We start from the raw sequence: 11239 nt of genomic DNA on the forward strand, positions 1-11239 counted from the left end.
AGTCAGACACTGCCTCCCCCCCCCCCCCCCTGCTGCTCAATCCCTCATCCATGTCTTCATCTCCTCCCGCCTTGACTATTGCAACTCCCTCCTCACCGGCATCACCTCCCGTTCCCTCCATAGACTCCAGATGGTTCAAAACTCAGCCGCCCGCCTGCTCACTCACACCCGGTCCCGCGATCACATCACCCCTGTCCTCCACTCTCTCCGGCTCTCTATTCCCAATTCACGTTATATCACCCCATGCATTGCTATGCACGCCCCCTTTCATTCATGCCTCTCTCCCCGTCCATTCAGTCTCCTATGCTTCCCCTCTCTGACAATAGCCAATCAGCTCACACTATTCCTTTCTCTCGCCTTTCCAAGATCCAATTAAGCCATTCCTTTCCCTCGCTTTTTTGCTGAGCCAATCACCTAGTATATTAGTGTCCATGTTTTTACTATGTCGTTACTCACTTATGTGCTGTCACCCTCAGTTGCTGATCATCATTGCTGAAGCAGTAACCAACCACCAACGTCATGATACAACACTGGCCCAACTACCTGTGAATGTGGAGAAGCAGACCACACTATGGAACTTGCCTTTTCTGCCCTCTACTACCCAATCCTTGCAGCTCAAAATTGCTTGCAGAGTTCAATAAAAATGCAAAGAACTGTGTAAAGAAAAGGGAAACTGTCATGACCATCATGCTTCGAAGAAACGAAAAGAAGAAGAATCTCAGGAGGGGCGTCATTATATCATGGAGTCATACACCAAATTTAATTTGTTTATTGTATCCTTAATGTTTATTGAACCTTCCTACTAGTCTCTCAAAATCAGTTATGATGATCATCGGCTTGTAGCAGAGATGCTCGCGTCATTTTTCGCAAGTCCAACTCAAGTCTCAAGTCTTTGAGCTAGAGTCCAAGTCAAGTCTCAAGTCTTTGAGGGGCAAGCCCAAGGCAAGTCTCAAGTCTCTTCTGGATGAGCGTTCTATCACCTGGTGGATGATCAAGTTACCAGACCATTTTTATATAAGTTAACTTTGATATTACCTAGTGACTGACCTATCCGGGCGCGTTTTCAGGTGCCTGATCACATTTTATGTGGTCGGTCCAGCATCCTTTATTTTGATACCGCAGACGTTGCATTTAGCTATTCTTTTGTTTGGGCCTTGTGTGAAGTTAATATAGCCAAAGTTATGACAAGTGGCACAGCAGCTGCAGGTGCTGCCATGGTGTATTGCTGCAGCTTACAGTCACCTGTGGCTGCGCGTACCAGATGCATAAGGTTACGCATGATAATGGGGGAGGGAATGACATCCAGTTCGTCCGACATTTCCTTAATGTTAACCCATTGATACCTGATGCAGCATTTGTGTGTGTATCCCTTTAAGACCGCGAACCGTGTGACGCGGTCTTAAAGGGATACACACACAAATGAGGGATATACACGCAAATGCTGCATCAGGTATCAATGGGTTAATGCACCAAAAAATGGAAAAAATAAAAAATAAAAATAAAGATTGTTCACAAGTCCCAAATCTCAAGTCCAAGTCAAGTATAAAGTCTTTGAGGACAAGTCTCAAGTAAAGTCACTTGAATGTGCAACTTAAATGGATAGTTCACTTTTTCTTTTTAAGTCGAGCCCTATTTGCTACTTACCAATGATGATGTTGATTGATTGAGTTCTTTTTTGGTACATTTTAAAGTAAAAATGAACCAATCTGGTGCACTTTGAGAGCAAAATGCAGAGGCTAGAGAATAAGAAACGCATGTGTAATAATAAAGTGCATTAGTTAAAATTTCCCCAAAACACCACCTCATGACCTTGGGGGGTAAACACGTGATGCTGTGTAACAACTTTTGAGAATTTTAGATTTGTGCAATTTTGACAGTGTTGACAATTGGATGACGAGCACTAGTTTCTGAAAATAGCTCAGAAAAACACACTTCAATGCACCTAGACATCCCATACAATCTTATGTATCTATACATTCTGGGTCTAGACTAGAGAGTTTAACAAGGCTGTGATTATCCTAGAGCTCAGCTCACAATAGGGCATTTTATACAGTATAAGGTCAAGGAAAAGAAAATGTATTATCACATTTTGAAATGGTTACTATGAGGCCATATTTCATCACACATGAATGTGATTGGGCTGTTTGGATTCACAAGAGCTTTGTAGCCATAGAGACACTGCGTAACGCGTCATCATTCAGAAGCCACACCCAAGACGGGGGAAAACGGAATCCCCCCCTCCAATCCTGGCATTCTCCTATGTCACGTGCATGGTTGCGTGTTGCACAAAAAGATTGCATATACGGAAGATGAACACTCCAACTTACTTCTAAACAGCTAGATCCACATTTTTCCTTTCGCCAATTCTCAATGGCTTCCTTGTTTTGCTCAGGAGTACAAAAAAACTTTAACTGGCGATTTTGTACATGTGTACACAACAGCTTTTAGCTATGTTTAATTCAAGGAAAATGACGCTGGTGTGTGGAAATGAACAGAGCTTTTCCCCCGTGATGGGCGTGGCCTATTTCATGCAGTGTCTCTATACCAAATGTATACAATGCCATGACTGTTTTGTTTTCGGTACCACAGTGTGCAGAAATAGGGAAACAAATCAAATATAATGAGTTAGTCTAAATGGTCGCCACTAGGTACCCAATCGCGGGCCACATCTGGCCCCTGGGCCGCGAGTTGAGTATCACTGGGTTAGACAATTCAGACAATACACACACACACACACACACACACACACCCACACACACACACACACACACACACACACACACACACACAAAGGAAAAGGTTTATATTACATGCAGCATACCGTCAGTGATGTTACTTATCCTTATGGAATGAATGAATGGATATCATCTCCCCCCTTTCTCGTTTTGACATGACCAAGTAGCCTAGAATTGTCAAAACATGTTGTACAAGATTTAAAATCTAAGTAGCCTATAGGCTATTAGCCTAATTCATTCCAGGTAATGGCCATGGGTCAGGCTGGCCAATGAAAGAAGAGGCGGGGACAGGGATTGAGTTTAACCACTGTGTGGTAGCCTATTAGCCTACTGAAGATTTTGGGTGATGTACAGTACTGTAGAGAAGAAAAAACAAAACAATAAAAAGCTCATATTCATAGATTAGCTATTATTATAGATAGCTATTATCTTAAATCAAATAAGCATATAATGCAGGTCATCAAACAACTCAGATTTCATAATTGTAGGCTACATATAGGCTATATTTATAGTTCACATTTCATACTTCATAGGCCTACTTAATAACTATTGTGAGCATCATCATAAATTAAACTGCTCCTATTATTGTTTATTGTTTATTTATCCCCATTAGGTGCCGTCGAAACGACCGCTATTACAATGGTAAATATAAACAATATTCAGAGCATATATTTAAATCCAAGGCCATTTGCATAACATCTTGCGCATTTTGTACTATGGTGAATGGAAATATCGATGGCCTTGTTCGGAGTGCACTTGTCGCACTGTGTTGCAACAATATTTGATTGGCTCTCCTGCGCCTGGCTGATAGCCTACAACTTGTTCATAATGTTCCACTTCAACGGAATTGTACTGGACTAACGTTTTATCCTTGGAGTGGAGTTTGATGAGCAGCGAGATCGGGATATATGGCAGCAGGCATGCAGGCTTGTTTGGTCTGACTGATCGCCTAAATCAGCAGACAGGACATGACTGAAATCCTCCTCTCCTCTCCTCTCCATGCGCAGCGCACAGGACGCACGGAGGCACATTAAACATGGATCTGGGTATCCTGAAACGATTTACCAAATATTTTTCTGCTATCAAAATTGTGGTGGGATTTTCACTGCACTCGCTGTCCTTCATACGCGCGCATGTGAGAGAGAGGGAGAGAGAGAGAGAGAGAGAGAGAGAGAGAGAGAGAGAGAGAGAGAGAGAGAGAGAGAGAGAGAGAGAGAGAGAGAGAGAGAGAGAGAGAGAGAGAGAGAGAGAGAGAGAGAGAGACGCAGCACAGCATGACTGCTGCTGCTGCTCCTGAGGACATGTGGCCAGTCAGTCAGTGTTAATTGGCGTGAGAATTGTTTGGGCAGAGTGAGCGCGTGAAATTGAAGGTGAAAGAGTGTGTCACGCCAGAAACGTGTGAGTTGGCAACCCTGTGTAAAGGCCCCCAAAATAATGATAATAATTGAGCAAAGGAGCTGGTGTAGCCGAGCGTTAGGCTGCGCCTATACTTGGATATAAAAACCAATAAACGGAGCAACTCCAACCTTGAACATTCTCATCATGAGACGCCAGCTTTATTGTTCTTCCGGTTCTCCTATAACCTGAGTCAAGCCTCCCATCACAACTACAACCAAACACTTCCGTTTGATCAGAAGTGACAACTAATCAATCCATTGCAACACCAGTGCACAGCAATACTGCCATTTTGGCCTGGAGGAGACACCTCTGATTGGCTGCCACGGTTCGTGTGCTGTTGTGATTGGCCAACAGCGGCGCTGTCAAAAGTAAATCTGTCAACTCTTACCTCTTACCTTCAACACTCTTTCAGCCGCCCTAGCCTCCCTCCACCTCCCCCAAAGTGTTTAGTGTGTGTCAATGTGTAAACAGTAGCTACACGTTAAGTCTGCTGACTGACTGACTGACTGCATGAAAGATGAAGTGGATTTATCTCTCTGGCAATAAAAGAAGAAGAAGAAGAAGAAAACGTGAAAGTGAACTGACACAAACAGCGGTCAGGTAGGCGAAATGTGTTCACTTCACTCATTCAGTCACCATTGTTGCACTGTCGGTTTGTTGTTGTCACTTCTGCAATGTCTAAAGCAGCTATGCATATATCCCTAGTCTGTCTGTCAGTGTTTGCTTTTGCTAACCTAGCTAGCTGTACATGTTTAGACTGATATAGCCTACCATGTCAAAATGACAAAATGACACTAGCATTTAGCAACTTATGAAGACCAGGCAGAAAAAAACGAGACTGGATCATTGCACGCCTGATGAATGGATGGATAGACAGACAGACAGACAGGCAACAGATAGATAGACAGATAATAGATAGATACATAGATACATAGAGTCTATGTATCTATTATCTGTCTATCTATTTGTCTGTCTGTGTATGATAGACAGACAGACAGATAATAGACAGACAGATAGATAGCCTACATAGTCAGACAGACAGACAGACAGACAGATAGATAGATAGATAGATAGATAGATAGATTTTATTTCTGTGTCTTGCATCATATTCATGGTGCCCAGCCCGTCTGGGCTTACAAGACACAAGGCTCTTTCGAGCCAGATAAAATGGACAATCTATCTGTCCTGTTCAACTGTCTGTCAGCCATTAAGGACTGGATGGCCAATAACTTTCTCCAGTTGAACCCCGACAAGACCGTTCCTAAGGTGGCGCAATGTATGGGGTCTCTTTCCTCTTCAGTGTGAACCAATCTCAGGAACCTTGGAGTTGTTTTTGACCAAAATATGAGCTTAGATAAACATATTAAGAGTGTGAGCCGTACTTCCTTTTTTCATCTTAGACAGTAGACAGATAGACAGATAGACAGATAGATAGATAGATAGATAGATAGATAGATAGATAGATAGATAGATAGATAGATAGATAGATAGATAGATATTCTCAGAGAGGAAATTAGGCTATATTCACATTTGGTGGTGGTGCACAAAAAAGATGCAATAACAGGAAAACACAAACAATAACAAGGCCCAAAAATGCATTGACAATAATAAACGAGACAACATTTAGTCTATCAGACTCAGTCAAGGTTTAGTTAAAAGTCTGGACTACTGCATGATGGAAAGCAATGGAGTGACATTGACTAAATAGCTATTGATTAAATATTAAATTAAACATGCTGGGCATACTGGGCAATATGGATGCACATTGCTCATTAAATAATGACCATCAAGTATTGCAGCCAAGTCATATAAACCGTATTGGTAACCCTTTATTTTACAGGTACCCTAGTTACATAATATGAACTATGTAAGGCTTCGCCTCGGACGGTTCACGCCTCTCGCGTCGTCCCTTAAAAAGTGATAATGTACACCTCGAAGGGCATTAACCCGCTTATACCATGGTCACTTGCCAACAAAACAATAAGACCAGTCATTTATATTTCCATGTGTAATAAATAAAGCAATCTAAATGGCTAAATGTCTGTTATTCATACTGTAAATCAGTCTTCCACGAAATAAAATAGTCCCTCCCACTTCCACCACCCTCCGTTTTAAAGCCGACTCAAACGTTAATTTTATCACAGGAATGCGGGTTTAACGATGTTTTGCGTTCTACATTAAATGAAGACATTACCGTTTGGCAGCTTGCTTTATTTTGTATGATAGATACGTATTGGACAAGTATATTAACATTTAAGAGCGAAGAGTTTCAGGAAGTGACAGAGCAGCGGGGGCTCGCACTGCGTGTGCTGTTGTGGTGACATGCAGAGAGTTCTCTCTCTCTCTCTCTCTCTCTCTCTCTCTCTCTCTCTCTCTCTAAGGCCCCCGCTCGTGCACGAGCCGAGGGAAATCTCCTTTGTCGCCGAGAAGAGCCTGGTGACGCGAGGTTAGAAATGTCCGAAACGAAAATCAAAATTGTAAATAAGAGTTATTTTTGATAAACTGAGCACACAGGGGTGATTTAAATACTTACTTTGACCGAGTCAATTTTTTTCTCAACGTCCAAAATTCTCATATTAACCCTTAACGGGGGTATAGAGCTCAAACTGCTCTCCTGATAACACTGATGAAACTATGGCGCATTGATATGAACGGTGAACAGACCATTTAGCTAGGTGTCCATTATCACTGTACAATATCACTTTTTAATGGACACCTTGCAGCCAATCAGAATCGAGTATTCACCCAGACCATGGTATAATTGTAATTACACATGAACACCAAATGTATAAATGAAGTTCATATGTAGTTACATTGTAACAGACCTGTAAAGTGGAGTGAGTCTGTTCAACTGTTAGTTCATAGTTACATGGTACCGGACCTGTAAAATGGAGTGAGTCGATTCAACTGTAGTTCATGTATAGTTACATGGTACCGGACCTGTAAAATGGAGTGAGTCGATTCAACTGTAGTTCATGTATAGTTACATGGTACCAGACCTGTAAAGTGGAGTGAGTCTATTCAACTGTAGGTCATATGTAGTTACATGGTACCAGACCTGTAAAGTGGAGTGAGTCTATTCAACTGTAGTTCATATGTAGTTACCTGGTACCAGACCTGTAAAGTGGAGTGAGTCTATTCAACTGTAGGTCATATGTAGTTACATGGTACCAGACCTGTAAAGTGGAGTGAGTCTATTCAACTGTAGTTCATATGTAGTTACATGGTACCGGACCTGTAAAGTGGAGTGAGTCTATTCAACTGTAGTTCATATATATAGTTACATGGTAGCGGTCCTGTAAAGTGGAGTGAGTCTATTCAACTGTAGTTCATAGTTACATGGTACCGGACCTGTAAAGTGGAGTGAGTCTATTCAACTGTAGTTCATATGTAGTTACATGGTACCGGACCTGTAAAGTGGAGTGAGTCTGTTCAACTGTAGTTCATATGTAGTTACATGGTAGCGGACCTGTAAAGTGGAGTGAGTCTATTCAACTGTAGTTCATATGTAGTTACATGGTACCGGACCTGTAAAGTGGAGTGAGTCTATTTAACTGTAGTTCATGTATAGTTACATGGTACCGGACCTGTAAAGTGGAGTGAGTCTATTCAACTGTAGTTCATATGTAGTTACATGGTACCGGACCTGTAAAGTGGAGTGAGTCTGTTCAACTGTAGTTCATATGTAGTTACATGGTAGCGGACCTGTAAAGTGGAGTGAGTCTATTCAACTGTAGTTCATATGTAGTTACATGGTACCGGACCTGTAAAGTGGAGTGAGTCTATTTAACTGTAGTTCATGTATAGTTACATGGTACCGGACCTGTAAAGTGGAGTGAGTCTATTCAACTGTAGTTCATATGTAGTTACATGGTACCGGACCTGTAAAGTGGAGTGAGTCTATTTAACTGTAGTTCATATGTAGTTACATGGCACCGGACCTGTAAAGAATCTCTGGCCTGGGACAGAGATTGCTAAAACCCAGTGGTGGATTCGAACCACTGAACTTCAGATTGCAAAGAAGGCGGCTTTAACCACTCAGCCACAAAGGCTTTCCAACTTTCTTAGTGGAGTTTGAGAGGATAACTGTATGTCAGTCAGATGTAGTTGCCACTTCATAGCACTGGGTTTTTCACCTAGATCCCTGAAATTACTGACCAGCCTGAAGTGCACTATGGTGTTGAACGCTGAGCTGTAGTCCATGAACAGCATTCTCACCTATGCCCCTCCCCTCCAGGTGGGAGAGGGCGGTGTGTAGCCCCTCCCCTCCAGGTGGGAGAGGGCGGTGTGTAGCCCCTCCCGGTGTGTAGCCCCTCCCCTCCAGGTGGGAGAGGGCGGTGTGTAGCCCCTCCCCTCCAGGTGGGATAGGGCGGTGTGTAGCCCCTCCCCTCCAGGTGGGAGAGGGCGGTGTGTAGCCCCTCCCCTCCAGGTGGGATAGGGCGGTGTGTAGCCCCTCCCCTCCAGGTGGGAGAGGGCGGTGAGTAGCCCCTCCCCTCCAGGTGGGAGAGGGCGGTGTGCAGGATGTGGTCGATGGCGTCTGCTGTGCTCCTGTTGGGACTTTATGCAAATTGCAGGGGGTTGAGGGTGTGGGGGGGGGGGGGGGGGTCATGGGGCAGGTGAGGGATTTAACCAGCCTCTCAAAACACTTGCTGGCTGTGGGAGTAAGAGTTATGTGGCCCCAGTCATAGATCATCAATCATTTCCAGCTCAGCTTGAGAGACAATAGAAATATTTCTAAGATGAAAAAAGGAAGTACGGCTCACACTCTTAATATGTTTATCTAAGCTCATATTTTGGTCAAAAACAACTCCAAGGTTCCTGAGATTGGTTCACACTGAAGAGGAAAGAGACCCCATACATTGCGCCACCTTAGGAACGGTCTTGTCGGGGTTCAACTGGAGAAAGTTATTGGCCATCCAGTCCTTAATGGCTGACAGACAGTTGAACAGGACAGATAGATTGTCCATTTTATCTGGCTCGAAAGAGCCTTGTGTCTTGTAAGCCCAGACGGGCTGGGCACCATGAATATGATGCAAGACACAGAAATAAAATCTATCTATCTATCTATCTATCTATCTATCTATCTGTCTGTCTGTCTGTCTGTCTGTCTGTCTGTCTGTCTATCTATCTATCTATCTATCTATCTATCTATATCCAATGTTGACAGCTGTATAAGGGGTCTATACCCCATTCAGTTCGGGCATGTCATTTCCAGCAGGTGAGCTGAAAAAAAGGCTTAGGGATGACCAGGTTAAGTACATTGAGAGCAACATATACCAGAGTCAAATTCGTTGTGCTTGGCCAATAAAGCAGATTCTGATTCTGATAGTTTGAGACGGGTGGCGTTAACATGACACAATCCACAGTTTGAACCCCCCCCCCCCCCCCCCCCCCCCCCCCACACACACACACACACACTCACCCTGAATGAATGGCACGCTACAGAGAAACAATACACACTCAGGTTTGAGTGAAACAACAATTACTAAGGAATTGTTTGTGTTAGTTTGAGTTGAGTGACTCCATCAGAACATCAGTGCCAGTGAAGTTATTTTAATTAAAGACCATTGATCTTCTGCCAAGTATGTGATCGGCATCATCTAACAGTATGTTGCTTATCAGGTTCAGATGAAACAGCAATTATGATGAAATACTTTGTGACGGGTGGTGTTTTCCACATCAGGACAATTGGTTCATATTTTTATTATCATCATTATTATTATTAGTAGTAGTAGCACTAGTAGTAGTTTAGTAATATTATTTAGGATTTATTTCCCCAGGGAGGGCCATTACCACTATAATCCAAACTATTTCAGCACTTTACCTTGCCGGCAAACCATCATGTGAGTGAAAATCCTGCAGTGACCTCAAGTCAACAATGTTTATCATGGAGGGGGCAGACCAATGTTCATATGCACAAGACCATGGCTGACCAATTCAATTTGGGGCCCGCGGGCCAAGTATAGCCCTCGCTCTGTTACACACACACACACACACACACACACACACACACACACACACACACACACACACACACACACACACACACACACACACACTCACACGCACGAGATTGTGGAACCGTCTATCTAATATGTCAGAGAGTAGAGTTGCAAAACAAGTGTTTAACTGGGATAAAGCACATAACTATCCATGGTGTAATGATATGAATGCTGTGTTCAGGGAAGCTGACCAACAATTTATTTTCAGAAACAGTTTACGTTGTAGTGTTTGCTATATTAAACATAGGCTATTTCTTGACTATAAAGAAAAATGGGCCAATGACATCTGGCTCAAACCAAAACTCAGAACATATGTTCAAATTAAAAATATGTTTACTCCAGAACCCTATGTTACTTTACCCCTGGATAGATCCAGAAGATATTTATGTGCCCAGTTGAGAACGGGTACCCTCCCTTTGGCTATTGAGGTTGGCAGGTTCAATTCTATTGCTGAGGAGGACAGACTTTGTACTGTATGTGAATTAGGTGTTGTGGAAGATGAATTTCATTTTTTGTTTCATTGTACGCTATATGAGGAACCAAGATTGTCTCTATTTCAGTTAATGCAAAATAAGAAACCTGAACTATTTTGGTCAGTTGATGATGCTAAGTTGGAATGGTTATTCAGAGATGAAGTCTTCAGTTTGGCCAGGTTTATTGGGAGTGCTTGGAAACTCAGAATGGAAGTTGTTCATCTGAATATACAACTCTGTCTTGTCTTGTTTATGTTTGAGCTTTTTGTAGCTTGTTTGTTGATTTGTTTACTGATTTGTTTGTATTGTTGAACTTAAATGATTTGTAAGTAAGTAAGTAAAATGTATTTATATAGCACCTTTCACAGAGCAAGGTCACAAAGTGCTTCACAGTTCACATCATCAAATACAGTTAAAACAATGAATCAGCAATGAATCATACAACAATGAATCATACAGAAACACACATGCAACACAGGTAATACACAGTGATAAACAAGAGGCTAAGCAAAAGCCAAACTGAAAAGATGCGTTTTTAGCTGCTTTTTAAAAATGTCGATGGAGGCAGCACATCTTAAGGCTAGTGGAAGGGCGTTCCACAGATTGGGAGCAAGTACAGACTGGAAAGATC

The sequence above is a fragment of the Poromitra crassiceps genome (assembly GCF_964638095.1).
Source record: "Poromitra crassiceps genome assembly, chromosome: 5".
NCBI lineage: Eukaryota > Metazoa > Chordata > Actinopteri > Beryciformes > Melamphaidae > Poromitra > Poromitra crassiceps.